The sequence below is a fragment of the Cervus canadensis genome, chromosome 11 (genome assembly GCF_019320065.1).
Source record: "Cervus canadensis isolate Bull #8, Minnesota chromosome 11, ASM1932006v1, whole genome shotgun sequence".
Classification (NCBI taxonomy): Eukaryota; Metazoa; Chordata; class Mammalia; order Artiodactyla; family Cervidae; genus Cervus; species Cervus canadensis.
This window is the reverse complement of record NC_057396.1, coordinates 65,991,667-66,010,049: the sequence shown is the minus strand read 5'-3', so window position 1 is coordinate 66,010,049 and position 18,383 is coordinate 65,991,667. Positions and strand designations below refer to the sequence as shown.

Below are 18,383 nucleotides of genomic sequence, written 5' to 3'. Positions count from 1 at the left end.
TGTAGGTACAAAGTTTTTCATTAGAGACAGCAGAACAATAAGTGGGGGAGCACACAGATAAATGGTTTGTTTAGTTGAGACAGAAGCAAGGCAGAGATGCACTCCTGGAGAAGGAGGGTGTGGACATCTCCCCTAGTGAGGAGGAGCTCTGTAAAGAGGCTATTAAGTCATTTATATAGGGCAGCTCTTCTAGGTCTTTGTGTTCCTTCAGGCCAATTATCTGGTCTCTTTTTCCATGCCCAACCTACCCTGGGACACTCCTCTGGGTGTGCGTGCACCCCTCAGCCAAGATGGATCTCAAAGTGAAGGCTTCTGGGAAGAGCAAGACTCTTTATGCCTGACATTATCCCTTGACTTAAGACCCACAAGGAGCCTTTCTGTGCGTGTGTAGTGTCTCCCTTGTCCCAGGAGAGAGGGAAGCAGAGCTCCCTTAATCCTTTACTCAACCAGGATTTTGCCTGCCCCTATTTGTCCTTGCCATGACTATTACCTTGACTATTGCCATGACTACAAGAGACAAACTCTGCTCTTTACCCTGTTTCTGTTGTTACTTCCATTTCGGAGGGCAGACAAGAGGCTGATTATAAATGACTTAACTGGAGCCCACCTAGCTCTTGTCTCAAGAAATGCTAGCAGTTGTAAATATCCAGCCTGAAGCCCATTTTTTTTGTGCCCCATGAAATGCAAACAGGAGGCCAGTTGTAAATGTCTAACCTGGAGCCCCTCTATTTCCTACACCACTTCCAATAATCCTATTAGCTATGTATTACTGTCCTGATTGCAAGTGAAAGGAGAAAAAAAAAAGAGGTTTACAGTGACTAAGTACCTGATATAAGGCAGAACTGATATCTGAACCCAGGTCTGTCTGGATTGCAATGCTTACATTTTTAACACTGTTTTACTGGTATTTGGGACAGGTAGGGCTGGGATTTGGTGGGTACTAATTAGTTGCGTTTGATAAGTAAAGGCCAAGATGATATGCTAGATTTTAAAAACCTTTCACATATTAGCATAAGTGGAATTAATGAAGATCAATCAAATTTCTTTATATATTTTACCTATGTGAAACTATTTACTAATAATGTTCAACTCCCAAACATGAATAATTCCTTTAAACTTATTTTTATATATAATCAAGATGAAATGGAATTATTACTTTAAAATAGAAACTATATAAACACTTATGTTTGAATTTTAGTTACCCAGTATACTTCTCATTTGTCTGTTTTGTGGTTTAATGTAGTAGTTGCTGTATTATAAGCCAGAAAGTATTTAAATACTATATCTTATAGAATAAAAAGTCATAAATCCTAGAAATAGTCTTAGATGCGAATCTAATGTTAGTGGTATTAGTACAGAGTTATGTAAACTAGTGGTTTGAGAGGGATGTTTGGAAAAGAATAAAAGGCAAGCTGTGTTTCAATTTATTATTTGCACCTTTGCATTTTATAAAAATTTCATGTTTCAGATTAATGTTACACATTTTACTACAATCTGTTTACTAAATTAAATGCTTGTAAATACTGGTAGAATTCTTTTACCTGCATCTGCTTTTGTGACATCTGCCGGTAACACCTGGTATTACAGTGCTCCATAATTCACACTTCCCTGCCTTCTCCAACTGTCCAAGACTTACTTATTCAGATACTCCCTTTAATTCACCTTAAGGAACTCAGTGAGTATCCTTATCAAAAGAAGAGAGATAATTTAACATGAGACTCAATTATAGAAGAGGAAAAGTTAACCTTTTGGAGGCTGAGGAATTATTCACTTAGCCTATTTGCATATATTTTCTTTCAGGGCTTAGTAATAAAAGAGATATAAGATTTTTCTTTCCTGAAAATTCCAAACTCATTCCATGGAAGAGTGTCATGTACGGTAATACTGTTGTCAATTGTCAAGCAATCCCCATAGTGACATAATGCCACTCAGACATCCCCTACAATTTGATACTTAGGTGATAAAAGCTGTGTATTAGAGGAAGACAGTAATAGAAGAGAGTCTAAATCCATATTCAAAGTGAATGAACTGTACCTAGATCCCTGCATACACTGGGTGCATGGGTAGGAAGCAGAATGCATGAGCAAACTTTTTCTATTACCAGGAATCCATTTATCCAGAGTCCCATCAGTCAAATTCAGATACTTGTTGCCAGTTCCAAGATTTATAGGTTGGAGCTGGTTTTTGAAATTGCTTTGTATTTCCATTTAACAGCCAGGGCAGCAGCATGTTAAAATTTTGCCTTGGTCTCCTTGGAGCTTATTTATAAAGCTAATTTGTCTCCCTGGACATTATTTTTGCTCTCTCTCATTCAAACGCCAGCGCTAGGCTTCCAAATCATGAACACCCGCTCCTTTTTTTTTTTAATCGCAAACAAAATACTGTCATAGACAATGCCATGGCCGGACAGTGATGATTCCGATGATACGGTCCTCCCAGGCAGGACACAAACCATCTCGCCTTCTGGCCGGAGACGGATTCCCGGCTCTCGCCGCAGACACGCAGGCACACACACACAGCCCTGGGAAGTCTACACGCTGAACTGCACGCCGACTGCCTTGAAGAAACTGTAGCTAACCACCTTATTAGTATTCTTGCCTCCACCGTGTCTCACTTGCAGCAGCACGGGGCTGAGCAAAATGCAGTAGAGCGGGGACAGACCCAGCTCGGTAATCATCTCAATGCAGGCTGCCAGGGTGTTGGGGGCGGGGGAGGCAGCGCATCAAGATGAATAACCTTGCCATAATCCGGGGCACCCTGCGAGCAGACACCTCTGCTGATTGACTCGCTCCCGGCTGGAGGAATCTGCCTGGGGGAGAGGGATCCGGAATCGACCTGGTCCTGGCCGCCCCCCTCCGCTGCCCCCTGATTTTTGGATGCTCTTTTGATCCTCCACCGATCTGGGGAAGGTAACCGTGAGGCGTACCATCTGCAGCACGGAGCAGCGATTGGAGGTTACTACTGACAGTTTCATCACACGGGGTTTGTGTGAGTGTGTGTGCGTTTGGGAGTGTGGGTGCCTGCTTCTGCGTGAAAGGAGAACGTGTGAGTGTCCACGAGTGTGTGTGCGTGTGTGTGTGTGAGAGAGACAGCCAAAGCAGGTGTATCGTACTGTAGATTTCACCAGCGTGAATATAGTCTCTGGGTACGTGGGACCCAAGCCCTCCCCCGCCCCGCAGCTTTCAGCGTCCCTCTCCTTCCCCGCTCCCCTTCTTCTTGTTGCCTTTGATGAGTTTGGGGCTTACTTTTTGGCGGAGTCTCTTGGACACGTTTTTGGCTGGTGCTGGAAGATCTCATCAATGGAACCTTTGAAAACTGATTGTTTTTCTGCTGTGTGACTTGAAAAAGAGGAAGAGGAAAAGAAAAGAGAGTAGTGCAAGATAAACTAGAGGATTTTAAATTTTCATGGTGAACTTTGAGGATCCATAAAGAAGGTAAGTCATGGGACCGCTTGGGTCCTGGTCCTTGCCTTCCTGCAATGTTTGTGTTTCCCTGTTTGTTTTTGGAAATCCGGAGGCAGTTTAGAAGTGCACTTTTAAAAGATGGTAATGCCCAGAGAACTCAGTGTGTGACATTTGGGGGGTGTTGTCATGCCAAGGGGATTATTTCAGTTTGCATAACAACCCCCCCCATCCTTCTTCCCATGTCTACACCTTTTATTCATCTAGCATTTTCAGTGAATTCTGCATTTAGGAAATATGGAAAAAAAATAAAATTCTAGGCTTCTTCCTCTTTGACATCCTCTTTAAATTTGATTGGAAAGAAAAATTAGAAAAGCTACTGGCAGGGGCTCTGAGTTAAACGTAAAAGTGTGCCTGCTAAGAGGATGGGGGGTGGGGGATACATTCCGGACTTTTATGATAACTTAATAGTTGACTTTTTTCCCCATAGCATTTTTTTTTCTTAAATAGTTGAATCTGCTCTGGGAGGAAGGAATGTGTGGACTACAAAAAGCTGTCTCGAGAGCGAGCTCTTAATTGGAGCAAATGAGAACAAAGTGGAAATTGTTTAGTATTTTGATCCTCTGTTTTGCACTGATTCTCTTGCTTTTGCATCTCATTAACCTTTCCTCATGCAGTGTCCCCTGTTTAAGACTAGTGTCTCTCATTTTGGAACATCCCCTTACCTACGTAGTCCCTAGAGAAGGGAGTGTGGCTGCAAATTGCTCTTAATTGTCTACTCTTGGCTGTAAAAGCAAGCAGGCAGCATCAGGAATTCAGGTGACTTTAGTCAAACGTCTTGCCTAACTCAGTCCCTTTAGTGTTTCCCCGTGGTTAGCATTTTTTCTTTTCCTTTCCTTCAAAGCGAAATGCAGATAGTATTTTACCTGTTTCCATTCTGAGGTTATTTAATTAAAGCAAAACACCATTTCACTGCAATAGCCTCTGTGTTCCTGTATCTGTATTTTTATCTCTGCATTGGCATCACTTAGCTTTCTCAAGAAGTGAGAATCTCTCATAAATATATTTCTAAATTGCTGAGACCCGAAGTGAAAGCAATAGAGCTTTAGTCAAAGCCTATGGATGGTTCCTTCTAAAAGCAGTAGTAATATTTTATGGAATGCTAGCCAGCTTGAACTCTTACTGTGAACATATTTATGGAAGAGATGACAGGAATGTCAGCCAGGCAGGGTGGGCAGGCATAAGGGTTTCTTAGGATATCTGTGGACAGAGATATGATGCAAATTGTAACATAAAAAATTTTATTCAGAGACGATTGACAGAGATGATCAAAGATTTATGAGAGCCAAGTTGGGAGATGTGAAAGATTATATTCAAAACAATATCATTTATTTTTCCTAAAAGAAGTTTTTTGAAAATCCTGAAGCTAAAAAAATTTTAACAATATACTTAAACGTGAGATTGGACTCAGCTATTGCCATAGGCTGTCATTTATTTGATGTTGTTTTGCATAAAAATAATAGTGAAACAGTTAAAGAAGGGCAGCTGTTAAAAGATTCCTCCCCTTTTTCATCCTGTAACTGATACTTACTCCACACTGTACTCTTGGTTTAAAAAAAAAAAGTCTATGGGTAAACTCTTTTTTGTCAGTATAGTTTATGATGCGTCTTTCTTGTCAACTATTTCTGCTCAGGATATATTCTTCTGTTACTAATAGATTCCAGTTACATTTTCCTTATCAAGATATGGGGCTTTTTATCATTTTTAAATGACTTGGATATAGGACAAATCCTGAATAAAATCTCATTTTCTTTGTGGAGAAAATAGCCTAGGAATAGCCTTGGACTCGAAGCCTGAAGGCGAGTTTCATATATAAACAAGAAACACCAAGTTTACTATTCTAGGGAGAGAGCAAAGCCGTGATGCTTCACGTGCCGGTGGGTTATGTCGGGGGTTGGAGATTGTCCAGGTCTGCCTGGACCATCACCATTCTTCGTGTTGGTCAGCTCTCAGTTAGCCTGCAGCTCTTGACATGACCAGTGCCGGGTACAGAGGCCAGCGTTTGACGTCATCTATTTTGTGTTAGGACAGTTCTGCATAAAGAGAAGCTCTCTGAAAATGCCATTCTGGAAGTTCGCAAGTCCGTGCTTCTTTTTATTGAGGAGGGTATTTCATTTTGACTGTTCCTCCTCCCATTCACAGTCTCACCCAGTTTGGGTATATTTAGACTTGTGGTGTTGGTAAAAATTAATTGCATAGATTATTCTCAATACCATCTTTCCAAAAAAAAATAATAATAATAATAAGGATAACATCTTGGCTTTTGTGTATGTGAGATTTAATCATTGTAATGAGGGAAACTTCTAGCCATAGCAACACTTTGATTATCACTGATTTTAGGCTAATAATAGAAGTGGGGTACATGCCAACTCAGGAGTTTCTGATCACAGCTCAAGCAGTGAGCAAAGCAGCTCCCCGGAACTTAAGTTTCCCTGATCCTACCTGGGCAACCGTAACTCTGTCCAAGCAACGGTGGTGGACAACTTCCATTCAGAACTGGCCCCAGATCCACCAGCTTTCTTTTGTCTTTTCTGGCTTTGTGTTGTGATAGAGAGTGTTTCACAGCTTAAAGGGGTGGGTTTTCTTGCTTAGTGAGTTCAGAAAAGAAAGGAAAGGGAAAGAAGCTTTCCATCTCAGTCAAAGTAGCGTGTCGGAGTTGCCAAAGAAAAGGCTGAAGCCCCCTAGAGGAAATAGATGCAGGGTCATATTTTGAAAAGAATGAATTGGGAAAGGGTTGCCTTGAGCTTATTTGGGGGAGAATAAAGGCAATTCCAGTTCCTTCTCTATTTAGTTGCAGTCAGTTGGCCAGCCTTTCTGTGGGTCTTTGCTCAAGTGAACCAGCCAGGCCCAACATTCTCCAGAGTGCGTCTGTGTTTTTGAAACCCAGGGCACTTAACACATGAATGGCTCTTTCCTTCCACAACAAACAGAGCTGACAGCTGGAAAGTCAGCTCCTGAGAACCTTTAAAGGAAGCCAGAAAGATCACCCAGTAAGTTGGAACAGAAAGGAGCTCTTGGAGCTCTGGCCCTGGGGGTGGTTGAGAACCCAGCCTCCGAAACTTGAAGTTTTAACTGCTGAGTCATTGCAACAGCCTGGAGCTGTGTGTTGGCTCCATGAACTGATGCTGCCATGGGGGCTAATGCTGATAGAACATCAGCCCACAGAAGAAGATGCTGACTCTTGGGATGAAGGAGATGCACCCTCTGATGGCAGATGTGTTTATGTGTTCTTCTGTTGTTTTCATACTTAAAAACAACTGCTTAGGGTCTGCTAGTAAGGTACAAAAGAAGAAATGGATTCACCGAAGTGTGAAAAGGACAGGGGCTTTGCAAATGTCCATGTCGATTCGCTCAGTTATCTGCGTTGCCGTTTGGGACTCAGTAACCATGGCTAAGTTGAGGGCAAGAGTGGAGGCTGGAGTTAGAATCAGGAGAAGGGAAACCCCAGATTGAGAAAATGAAGGTGTCACTGAAGCCTTGACAGTGCTGCTTAATGGTATGTAAGTCACTCAAAGAACCCCAATTTCCTTCTATGTAGTTAAGAAAAAGGCATTCTTCACTCGCTGTTGTGAAGAATATGATGAAATATTACAGAAGAAAATGACCTGTAATTAGACATTGCTATAGAAAAATGTAAGGTACTATAGTAACAATAAGTTCATGTATGGTTCAAAACTCTGCAAAACAGTGTGAACAGTATAATTTTAAAGTAAATTGATTAAGCAGTGCTCATCTTTTCTTCATGATGGTGATCAATATTTGCATTGTTGTAATTTGGGTGTTCCTCATGTGTGTTGAATATACCTCTCCTCAGTAGTTTTTGTGGTATATTTAGTTTTTTGTGTATTTGTGTGTACATGTGTGTACATATGTGCATGCATACATGTATAGGCAAATGACCCATTTATAGGACATATCATTTTAAATTGATAAAAAATTAGGAAATGTGTGATGACCTGAATCCATTGGCATTGGGTATCCAGAAAGGGCAGAAAAAACCTTAAATAGCCTTTTTTGTGGCAATAGACAGGTCCTTACAAAGTTTGCAGGCTTCAGAAAACTCTAGTCCACAGTGATGCTACTGACCAGAATTTGAGTTAAGCTTGAAAGTTGTGTCAGTAGGGTATTTATTTGTAGTAGCAGCAAAGATCGTGATGATTGTGAGTTACATTTGGTGGGTAGATAGACCAGGACTAAAAGGCGGAGTTGAAATCATGATGGCAGGAGAATGTGGCAGTGATGAGAGCTGGCTTTTGACACGGAGAGATTTGGGGTCAGATTCCTAATCTCCTAGATATTCAGCCATCCAATCTATAAAACAGGAATGATCAGTCATTCAGAGGGCATTTGTGATGAATGAATAAATGATTTTATAAATTGCTGTTGTTGTTCTTAGTCACTAAGTTATGTCCAACTCTTATGACCCCATGGACTGTCGTCCACCAGGCTCCTCTGTCCATACATAATTCTTGGTCAAACCCTTGACACAAAATTGGAACTCTACAGGTAGTTTGTATATAAAGTTTCTTTCCTCTTTGTCTGGCTTAAAAATTAGAAAGGCCTTCCTAATTCAGTGTATTTATCTGATTGACACAGAGGTAAAAGTCCCAAATATAATCTGAGATATAAGCAAAACTGGAGAGAGAAAGCTAGTTTTCTGTAAATTACCTAATTTCATATACCATGGTTTCATCAGATTTTTTCTCAGAGCAACCAGAGTGCCCTTTCCAGGTGTCTCTTCACTTCTGCTTACAACTTCTGAAATGATACTGAATATAAGTAGTGAGAATCATATGCACCCATCCATACGTGGTTGCAGAAACACAATTCAGATGTCAGCAAGTGGTGTTAACATTACCCTTTACCTAACATCTCGTTTTGTTCACAGGCGGTAAAAGACTGTGTATTTATTAAACACCTACCAGGTACAAGCACTTCAGTCATTGCTGCAGGGGATGTGGAAGGACTCTCCTGCTCTGCTTCTTGGCTGCAATTCCTGCATTTGGACAGGGCACACTGCAGTCTTCAAGGCTGCCTCCTGGAGTTTGGACTTGATAGTTAAACAGGGTCAAGAGTCCTCTGTTGGAGTCTGACCTATGTGGGACTGTGTCATTGTGTATGACCTTTATTTAATTCAAGAACATATTGCAAAAGAAGTGAAAATCCTTGTTCCTATTAATGTCGCTGAGCTGAGCTGTCAGTGATGAGTCCAATTCGGCTTTGCTAACTCTGCACGGCTGGTACCACTTGACCCAGGTATTTCTGTTCTGCAAAGTCAGCCTTTCCCTGTGCGTGAAGGGAGCAAGGTTTTGTCCTTCAGATTGTGGGTTCTTTCTATCCTTATAATGAATGGATGAAGTCTATTTTATGGCTTGCTGAGAAGGAAGACAGCATCCAGGCTTCCTGTATTTTGAGGCCCTGTTCCTTCCAATCCAGATCTCATTAGAGTGAGAAGGAGAAGAGGGATGTCAATTGGTCAAAATAACAAACACAAGTTCACTGGCCTTTACCAGAGCCTCAAACCTCAGGATTCGTGGTTAGAGTACTGCAAGGAAGTAAGGAAATTTCTTGTGTGATATATCACAGATTATATTGCCAGCACACATCTAGAAAATAAACTAAATTTATAGTCAATTCTGTCATATATATTCAACAAATATATTCTAGGTGTCAGGCAGTAGGCTAAGTAGGTTAGATTTTTACTTATATTTCTCAAAAATCGATAAAATGGTATTATTGTTCTTATATTACAGATGATGTGAAAAGTGATCCATTTCTTTGCTCCAAATACCAGTTCACTTCACAGCCCATGCGTTTTCTTCTCTTCCATGTTTTGTTGCTGTTTAGGTTGCAAACCCAGTGCTTCTTTACATAAATCCCTAGATACAGACAGTGTGGGGCAAGCCTTCTCTAAATACAAATCAAGTAATCTTGTTTCCATAACAAAACTCACACTTTCCATGGAAAGATGTGGTCTCAGTGTCCCCAGGTGACCTCTGAAGGGCCAATTCCCTGAACCAGTGGGCCCCTGATAAAGTATATTCAGCGCTACATTTTGGGGGCCTCTGGAGGCATGCATGGCTTGAGGTAAATCTCCATTGAACTGTGACCATTGCCAAAGTCATATTGGAATATTTGATGGCATGGGGAGTAAAGGCAGTGATATTAAACTACTGAAGTTACAGGACAAGGAACAAAGTAAAGAAATGAAGGTCTCCACTGCAACATTAAATAGTAAGTAGCATTGGGCTGTATTTAAAGAAGGTACTTTTTGAGAAGTATCTCTCAACATGTTTCTCTACTCGTTAGTTATGTAACTTTGTGCAGATTACCTTTGTACCCATATTTTCTTATCTCACCTTGTAGGATTCTTATAAAAAGAGTAAGGAAAAATAATATTTATAGAAGACCTAGAACAGAGATTGGAATTTAGTCAGTGCTCAATAAAAGATATCTCCTAATAACAATAGTTATATTCATCGACATAAATAATAATTAGTAGTACTAATAGTATTGCTTATGGTAGTAATTTAGCAACCTCAGTTTGCACATAAACCTTCCTGCATGCTTAAGTACCAGAGGTTATACAAATTGCCACCTCACATCAATGAACAGAAAAGCGAATATGCGTGTCTGTCTGGCCATAAAAATATGAAAGAGAGGAGGAAAATTATCTTTCAGCAGCACTGATGTCAGTGGGGAACATATTGATGGAAAAAGAGTGATTTGTTGCAGAGTCTAGAGAAACAAAGAGGACCAAGTCAGAATTTCATGAGCTGAGGAATTCTGTCTTAAGTCAGATCCTAAAATGTTGTGAGCTTGGGGGTACAGTTCAGTGCTCGGCTATAAACAGGAGAAAGGGTCACATTTTGAAAGATTTTTTGATAAAAAGAAGACCATCTTCCTTTGACTTTATCCTGACAAAGAGAAAAGAAAATTTCAGCTCTGCCTTTTCTTTCATCCCTGTAAGATTTCTCTAGCTTTTATATTTAATGTAGATATTTCAGGGATTATTTTTTTTTCCAGTTTATGGTTTTCTGGCTGTTCCTTTTTTAAATATATATGAGCAAAAATATCTGCATTTTAAGTGTTTGGCTGTGGACCATTCCAGTATGGGGGATTTACATCCTTTATGTAGGTGCTATAGATTTTTAGCAATATATTCATGTTGTAGGTAACAAGTCACAAAAGGAGGGACCAAGTAAGCACACAATGATTCAGGGTGTATTTCTTTTGAAAAGTGATTCGAATGAAAATCTTTGTATATACCTGGAATCTTGCAGATGCTTGATATGAAACAAGTGTTTCATTAGAGAAAAGTTCTCCTTACAGATTGAGACAAATGTTTGGCTAACAAAGCAAGAAATGTGTGAAGTGCAAGCATTTGGAACAATCATGTTAGTAAAGGCAAATTCTTTCCTAAAAACCTGAAAACAGGCAAATAATTAGTAACACAAAGAATGGTGGGTTTGCTATTTTTTTTTCCCTGTGGAGACATTCATTATGTATAGTGAAAATAAACATACTGAATGTGAATACACACAAGGATAAAAGTCTACTCGCCCTTCTTCAGAAGGAAAGCCATGTTTAATATGTGACTTTTGCTCAAGATCTTTCATCTGCCAGGAAACCTGGACTATTATTACACATTAGACATTTAATCAACCAACCTGTTCTGATTCCAGTGCCCACCGTAAGTGCGTATATGCATGCAGGTTAATTTTTTTTTTTTTAATGTCTCTGGACTGCAGTCATTCTCATGACCTGGAGTTTCTCAAGAACAAGTGGCTGAGTTCTTCCTGTGTTCATCAGATCGATTCTACTTCTTTTATCTCTTTTTGCTTCCTTGATCTGTCTGATTTTCAGTCTCAAGTCTGGTTTTCATCTCATCTCTCCCATCACTATAGGCACTGGTGCACTTTTTCCAAGTTTAGACTAAATGGAATTCTGTTCTCCCTATCTGGTATGTGTTTTTCTCCCAAGATACATTTGACTGAGGGGAAAAATACACAAACACATATGTACACATGTACATAAATACCAGGAATTTATACACACACACTTATCTCTACATATGTACACACATATACATATACATACACAGGCTTCCCTAGGGGCTCAGTGGTAAAGAATCCACATGCCAATACAGGAGACGCAGGTTCGATCCCTGGGTCAGGAAAATCCCCTGGAGAAGGAAATGGCAACCCACTCCAGTATTCTTGCTTGGGAAATCCTATGGACAGAGGAGCCTGGTGGGCTGCAGTCTACGGGGTCACAAGAGTTGGACATGACAGTGATTAAACAGCAAAGAGCAGCAGCGTGTGTGTGTGTGTGTGTGTGTGTGTGTGTGTGTCCACTCCTGAATCCAAGAGCTATGTCTTGGATCTAGGACAAGATCCCTTTTGCATGAATAAATCAGGTTGTCAGTGGATGCTTTTGTGGATTATACATCCTTTGCTTCTGTGGTCATTTCAATAGCACCATTTGTTCAGTATGTTTACTGAACACCTAGTAAATTTACTGTTATTTTACAGTTACAATGTGGGAAACAAAGTTGTACACAATGTGATTTTTTTGCCTTTCGAACTCACAGTTGGTAAGAAAAAAGTTATGGGATAAGCCCCCTGAAAGGCCTTGAAAGAAAAATCACAGAATTAGCACAAGAGCTATCATGAACTGATGAGCATGCTGTTACAGAGGTCTGCCAGGAGCCTCACGGTTGTGACAAGGGAGTATCATTATTTTCAGGACACGGAGGAGGAAATTGAGGCTAGAGGACTTATGATGTGCCCTAGGAAATGAGTCATTACCTGCAGTACTTGACGCATGTCTAGGTGCTTCTGGCTCTGAGCCTGAGTGCCTGGATTCCTCCCATCCTGAACTTAATCCTGCCAAGCACTTAAAGCCGTATACAGTGCTTTCTGTTTTTCTCTGTTTAAAAGGTGTCTGTGCTCTTGTGGGTGAATATTGTTTTCCGTTTTGCTGTAATATTTTCTACCTTCAGTCATTTTCTTGGACTTCTTTCCTTTTCTGCCAATGATCACTGCAAAAGAGGGCTTGGAAACAAAGGCATAAAGCCTCATCTCTCTAGTGTCCTCACTTTCTCATCCTCATCAAGATCTGAATATGTCCCTTTTCTATTTTCTGGAAGAGGAGCTAGTGCTTTCTGCAGATGGTCTGTCGGGCAGACAGATGGTCCGAACCTCTCTAATGGTATGTTCTAGAGAGAAGCATGTCTATGAGTTGCCAGCTCGGGATGGAATGGCACTTATCACAGCCATCGAGAGTTGCTAGGAAGGCTGCTCTGTGACCTTCCCAGTTCTTTAATTTGGAGTTCTTGGAGATCTGAGGGGCACTTTTTCTGCTATAAGTAGATGGCAGTTTCTCTTTCTCACAAGCCAGAGGGATAATAGTTTCACAACAATACATTTAGAAATTTGCCAGTTACTTTTATGGAATGTCATTTTTCTTGACTTTCAAAGTGGATCCAAGGTGAGAATCCAGGAGAAACAGAAGGGATACTCTTTGAAGATGTTGTTGTTATTGTTTAGTCCCCAAGTCATGCCCAACTCTTTGCCAACCCATGAACTGTAGCCCAGCAGGCTCCTCTGTCCATGGGATTCTCCAGGTAAGAATACTGGAGTGGGTTGTCATTTCCTTCTCCAGGGATCTTCCCGACCAAGGGATTGAACCTGAGTCTCCTGCATTACAGACGGAGTCTTCACCGCTGAGCCGCTGGGGAACCTACTCTTTGAAGATGGTCAGCTTTAATTCTGAGCATGTCATTTACTTGAAGAAGCCACAGAGGTTTCTGCTCATCAAGAGGGAGCCATTCAATCAAATTGACTCTTTAGTAATTACTGTCCCTCCCTGGGGTGGCGGCGGGAGGTGTGGAAGTAAGAGTCACCTGCCAGGTTGCTGTTTAAATGACACCTTTACTGTGTACCCTGATGAGAACAGAGATGTGAGATTCAGAAACAGAAAAAAGGGATAATTTCCTCTTCCAGTTTGGGGCTGAATATGGTTCCAGAGAAACTTGACAGGTACTGCTCCAGTGTTCTTGCCTGGACAATCCCATGGACAGAGGAGCCTGGCGTGCTGCAGCCCCTGGGTCACAAAAGTCAGAGAGTCAGACACAGCGGAGTTACTGAGCACACACATACACCACGTCCAGGAGTGGTTACTGATTTCAGGGTCCAGGATATAAGGAAATATTTCCCTGGTCCTGTCGTCTTTTCCCATTGCCCTCTTACTGACTGGAGGTCACAGAAGATGCAGAAAAGTCAGTGTGGGGCTCCAGCTCCTGTCGCTGATGTTTATTCAGACCGCCATCTCACCTGCTAGCTTGCTAGAACTTCCTGATTGCCTGCTTCCTTCTCTCTGGCTTTGTATAGCCTTAGTATCATCCCCTACTCCAAGTTTTCTGACACCTGTCTTGGGTCTACCTACTTCTTTGGTGACATATCCGACTGCTTTCACATCTGCACCTTTTGTTCCAGTCTCAGGTCCAGACACTCACATGGTTTTATGGTAAGTCATGAAGGACTTCGTTGTCTCTGCTATCTCCTGCCCTGATGTGTGAAGCAGGAATAAAGTCTCCTGCCTTCTTGCCAAGAATGAGGAGCGGGCACTACCTTTCATAATAACTCCAAGTCTTTCCAACTTGCAACCCTAGTTATATATTTTACAACTATTTTATTTCTCTGTCATTTGACGTAAACATCTTTCAATAAGGATAATATTCCTGTCTGCAAAATTTGGATCATGTTATAGCTAGCATTAGTTTAGAACCTTATGTCTAGAACCTTATCTTTATTATCAAAAATGTGGGAAAAAAATGTGATACCCTGAAAAAAAATTATACAAGTGTTAAAGACAACCTCAGACAGGTTAAATAAATGGCGAAGATCACATAAAAGAGGCCTGGTGGAATCAGATGCCTATGTTTGGAAATATGGTATTTGCCTTCTAAGTTATTTAAAAAATTATGTAATAGTTTCCCTCATAGGAGAATACCTGGGATTTTGTTTGGATATGTAAGAAAAAGCTTTGTAAACTTTAGAGCTCTATGCAAATGTTAATTGTTGCTATGTTCCACCCTAAGATTATTTATGGATGACACTGCATATATTTATGTAGCTCAGTATAACAAATAGCTGATTAAGGGGCAATCATTTCTCAATTTTAAAGCAGAAATTTTGTGGATGCTTATGAAATAGCGCTCCAAAAGCAGATGTGTGTGGCAGCCTGGTTGGTATGTCTGGTGAAATACAGTAGAACCTGACTAAATTACACTAATGAGTGGGAGACCCATTACAAATTATCACATTTGCCCAATTAGTGAAGGAGCAATGTAGAGAAAAAAGACTCCTAGGGAAGCAAAGCTGGTATGGCAAGACAAAACTGCAAGTCAGCCTAAGAGATGTTAATAACACACAGCACACAGGCATGCTCATTTGTGCACACACACACAGATACACACATATGCAAGCACACATCCCTCTACAGTAGGTGAAGTTGCTAACATTAGCATGAAATATACAAATATTTGTATAAAATTGATCTATGTGTACATAGAACTAGTTTAGTTTCTCTCTCTCTCTCTCTCTCAGGAAAAAGCAATCGATGGAAGTTCATTGTTTTATGGTTCCAAGAAAACTATCTTGTTTTAACTGAATCAGAATGTGGTTTGCAATTGGAAGATCATTATGTGGTAAATTGTAGTGCTACATCTAGTTAAATTTTATTATATGCTTTGAGGTATCCCCTACCATCCTGAGCCCTTCAGTAGGTGTTATTACCTACTTGTCGCTTACAGTCTTTTCATCTACTAAGTTTTTCTTAGAAGTCGTTCTTTATGTATTCTCAGGCCCCTTGCTTCCCAAATTCTCTCAATAAACCTATTTTGGGGACAAAATAAAAAACAAGTTACCTACCCAGATTTCTTGTGATTGAAAAATCTCATCCTTTGAGATCTCGGAGAACAATGCACAATTTAAATAATTAAGTGTATGTTTTCCACAATGCTTTAACAGTTTCAGAATGGGCTTAGGAGAATTTGTAATTGGAAACCAGGCACTTGCTAGTTACATGTCCCATTTGTTTTTATTAGTTACTGATAATTGATTCTATGTCAGCAATAGAGGTAAACTGTTCAATTCTCAGTATAAATATAAGTAAGTAATATTACTGTTATGTTTAATTTGCAGATGAGGAAACTGAAGCTTAGAGAGCTTACGTGTCTTACAGATGACACTACAGCTATTATCAGAGCTGGGAGCTGAGATTTGAGAAAACACAGATCCTGTTTCAAAGGAGATTATACTTTACCAAGGAGTCACATTCATAGCAAGTTAATGCTAAAATTATGGCTTCCAAGCCCGGATCAGCATAATTAACATGATGGTTTACTCTGATCACCTGCTTTTTATGTTTTAAAATTTTTTTCTATAATACATCTAAACTCATTACTGGGCTGTAATTGGATATTAAACATAGTGTTTTTGCTTGAGTTTTAAGTTTTGTAGCTTCAGAATTCCTTTTTACTTTATACCGAATGACTTTGCTGCTTAAATTTAAAACAGTTTTTGTGCACATAGCCCAGCACGAATGTACTTATTGCCTCTTTGGTGGGTGGCAAAGGGCCACACTTATCATTGATACTCTCTAGGGAAAAGAAAAATATGGCCACAAATTCCATATATCCTGCTACATCCATGCCAAATAACTCCCAGAAAGATGAAGAATCTATCTTCTATAGCTTTGTGACTTGCTTTTAGTCAAATGTGGGAGAAATGATATTATGTAATCTACAATGATAGGCCTTAGGAAGCCTTATTTTTCTTCTTTGGAGAGTTGTCCTGAGACCACCACGAAAGACAGCACAGTGGAGGTCACAGAGAGGAAAGCTGACCTGCACCCTTTCTCCTCCTATCATGTTATCTAAAGCCGGCTCCAGCTGCCAGGCATGTGGATAAGGCCATCTTGGTCTTTCCATCTCAGCCTCTTCTCAGCTAAACATACCTGCATGAGTGAATTAAGGTGAACGGAGCAAAATAGCTGCCCATCCCACATGGAGGATAGTTAAAATACAAGAAATCTTTACGTTTCTATGTCCTGGCATGATTTTTCACACAGCTATAGTTAACTGGAACATGGACAAGCTTAACTATTTTTGTGACCGCATGGTCTATAGCCAGCCAGGCTCCTCTGTCCATGGGATTCTACAGGCAAGAGTACTGGAGTTGGTTGCCATTCCCTTCTCCATGGGATCTTCCTGACCCAGGGATCGAACCCGGGTCTCCCACATTGCAGGCAGATTCTTTACCGTCTGAGCCACCAGGGAAGTCCCATCGCATGTCCCATAGCATTAGGGTTTACAAACTTTTATCTATAAAATTTGCTTTTGCCCTGCTCATGACAGACTCTGCTCTGAGGTTTTCCTTGGCTCTCTTATGCTTTATTTCACATTTTACCTACAAGTGCTCATAATATATACTCAAAGAACAAAGGAAAAAGTAATAAGCAATACAGACTCATTCTGTTAAAGTTGCTTCTTTTCACTGATTGGTTTCTTCTAGGCCTTTGTTAATTGATTTTCAGCTCAGTTATCCAAATGAGGGTTGAAACTGTGAGGATTGCTTAGCACCATTGTTGAGGCAAAAAAGTAATATGTTGAACTAAAAAGAGTCCTCGACTTGAAATAAAAATGTAAGTTCTTCCATTTTATAGCTCTGCAACTTAGGGCATGTCATTTGCCCTTTCTGAAATCAGCTTCATTCATTCATTGAATAGAGATCATACCTGCTTCAAACACATTTTCTTCAATGTAGAAGATTCTGCATGTATAAGGTCATGTAATTTTTAGGTAGCATTTGGAAGATAGATTGACTCTTACAGATTATACAGTATAAGAATCTCGTGGCTTATTTCATACACGAAAGAGGCAGCAAAAGGAGAGAAAAATGCCCAAGAATGTTATGAATTAAAATCATCACTTTAAAAAATTCTTATTTTTATGAAATTAGTGATTTTTTAAAATGTTAATACTCAGTGTAGAAAAAATGTAAATAATCAGGTACCATCATTGTTGATAGCAGTATACATTTCTATAACACTTTTAGAAAACAGTTTAACTTTTATGTATTTTAGGTCATAGAATTGGAGCAGGAATTGGCAACCCACTCCAGTGTGTCTTGCCTGGAGAATCCCATGGACAAAGGAGCCTGGTGGGCTGCAGTCCATGGGGTCATGTGATTGAAGTGACTTCGCACAGCAAAGCACAGGTCACAGAATTGTTCCTTTACCTTGATTCCTTTCTGGAACTCTATCCCAAGGAAATATGGAAAATGTGATATGTACAAATATGCTCATAAATTGTTCATTACACAAAAAATTATAATAGAGCCACATGCCATACAAAAAGATATGGGTAAAAATAATTATACATGGATATAAGGCAGCTATTAAAATTTATAACCTGGAAGACTTTGTATAATAGCAACTATATAAAGAAAGTAGGCATGCATATGTAAATTTGAAAGACTGAATAGCTGTATACTGACATACTACTAGTGGCTCTATTGTGTTTCTGTTTTTCTTCACTTTCCTAAGTGGTTTTATTTCTGAAAGCAGAAGATGTTTGGACCTGCTAATATAACCCTTGGCTGCAAATAACAGTAATCTGACTCTAGAAGCCTAAATTAATTGTAATTTAAATTTGCCACTTAACGGGAAGTCCAGCAATTCTAGGCCATCGTTCCATGACTTCATATCATCAGGGCCCGGGATTCTGTTGGCATTTATCATTTGTTTGCTGGATGATTGCTGAAGTTCTCATCCTCTAGTCTACATTCAAGGCAGAAAGAATGAAGAAGGGAGAAGATACAAGTCAGCTCCATCAATCTCTTTTTCAGCTCAAGA

The 18,383-nt window shown here is 40.1% G+C and overlaps 1 protein-coding gene across 2 annotated transcripts in view; it reads left to right on the top strand.

The window, feature by feature from the left end:
* The first annotated feature begins 2,572 nt into the window (after window positions 1-2,572).
* Window positions 2,573-18,383, top strand: part of LRRC4C (leucine rich repeat containing 4C) — a 1,342,213-nt gene continuing 1,326,402 nt past the window's right edge. For both annotated transcript variants that reach the window (XM_043482208.1, XM_043482206.1), the window contains exon 1: window positions 2,573-3,434. The gene's annotated coding sequence lies outside the window, so the exon portion shown is untranslated. The remainder of the gene's footprint in view (window positions 3,435-18,383) is intronic.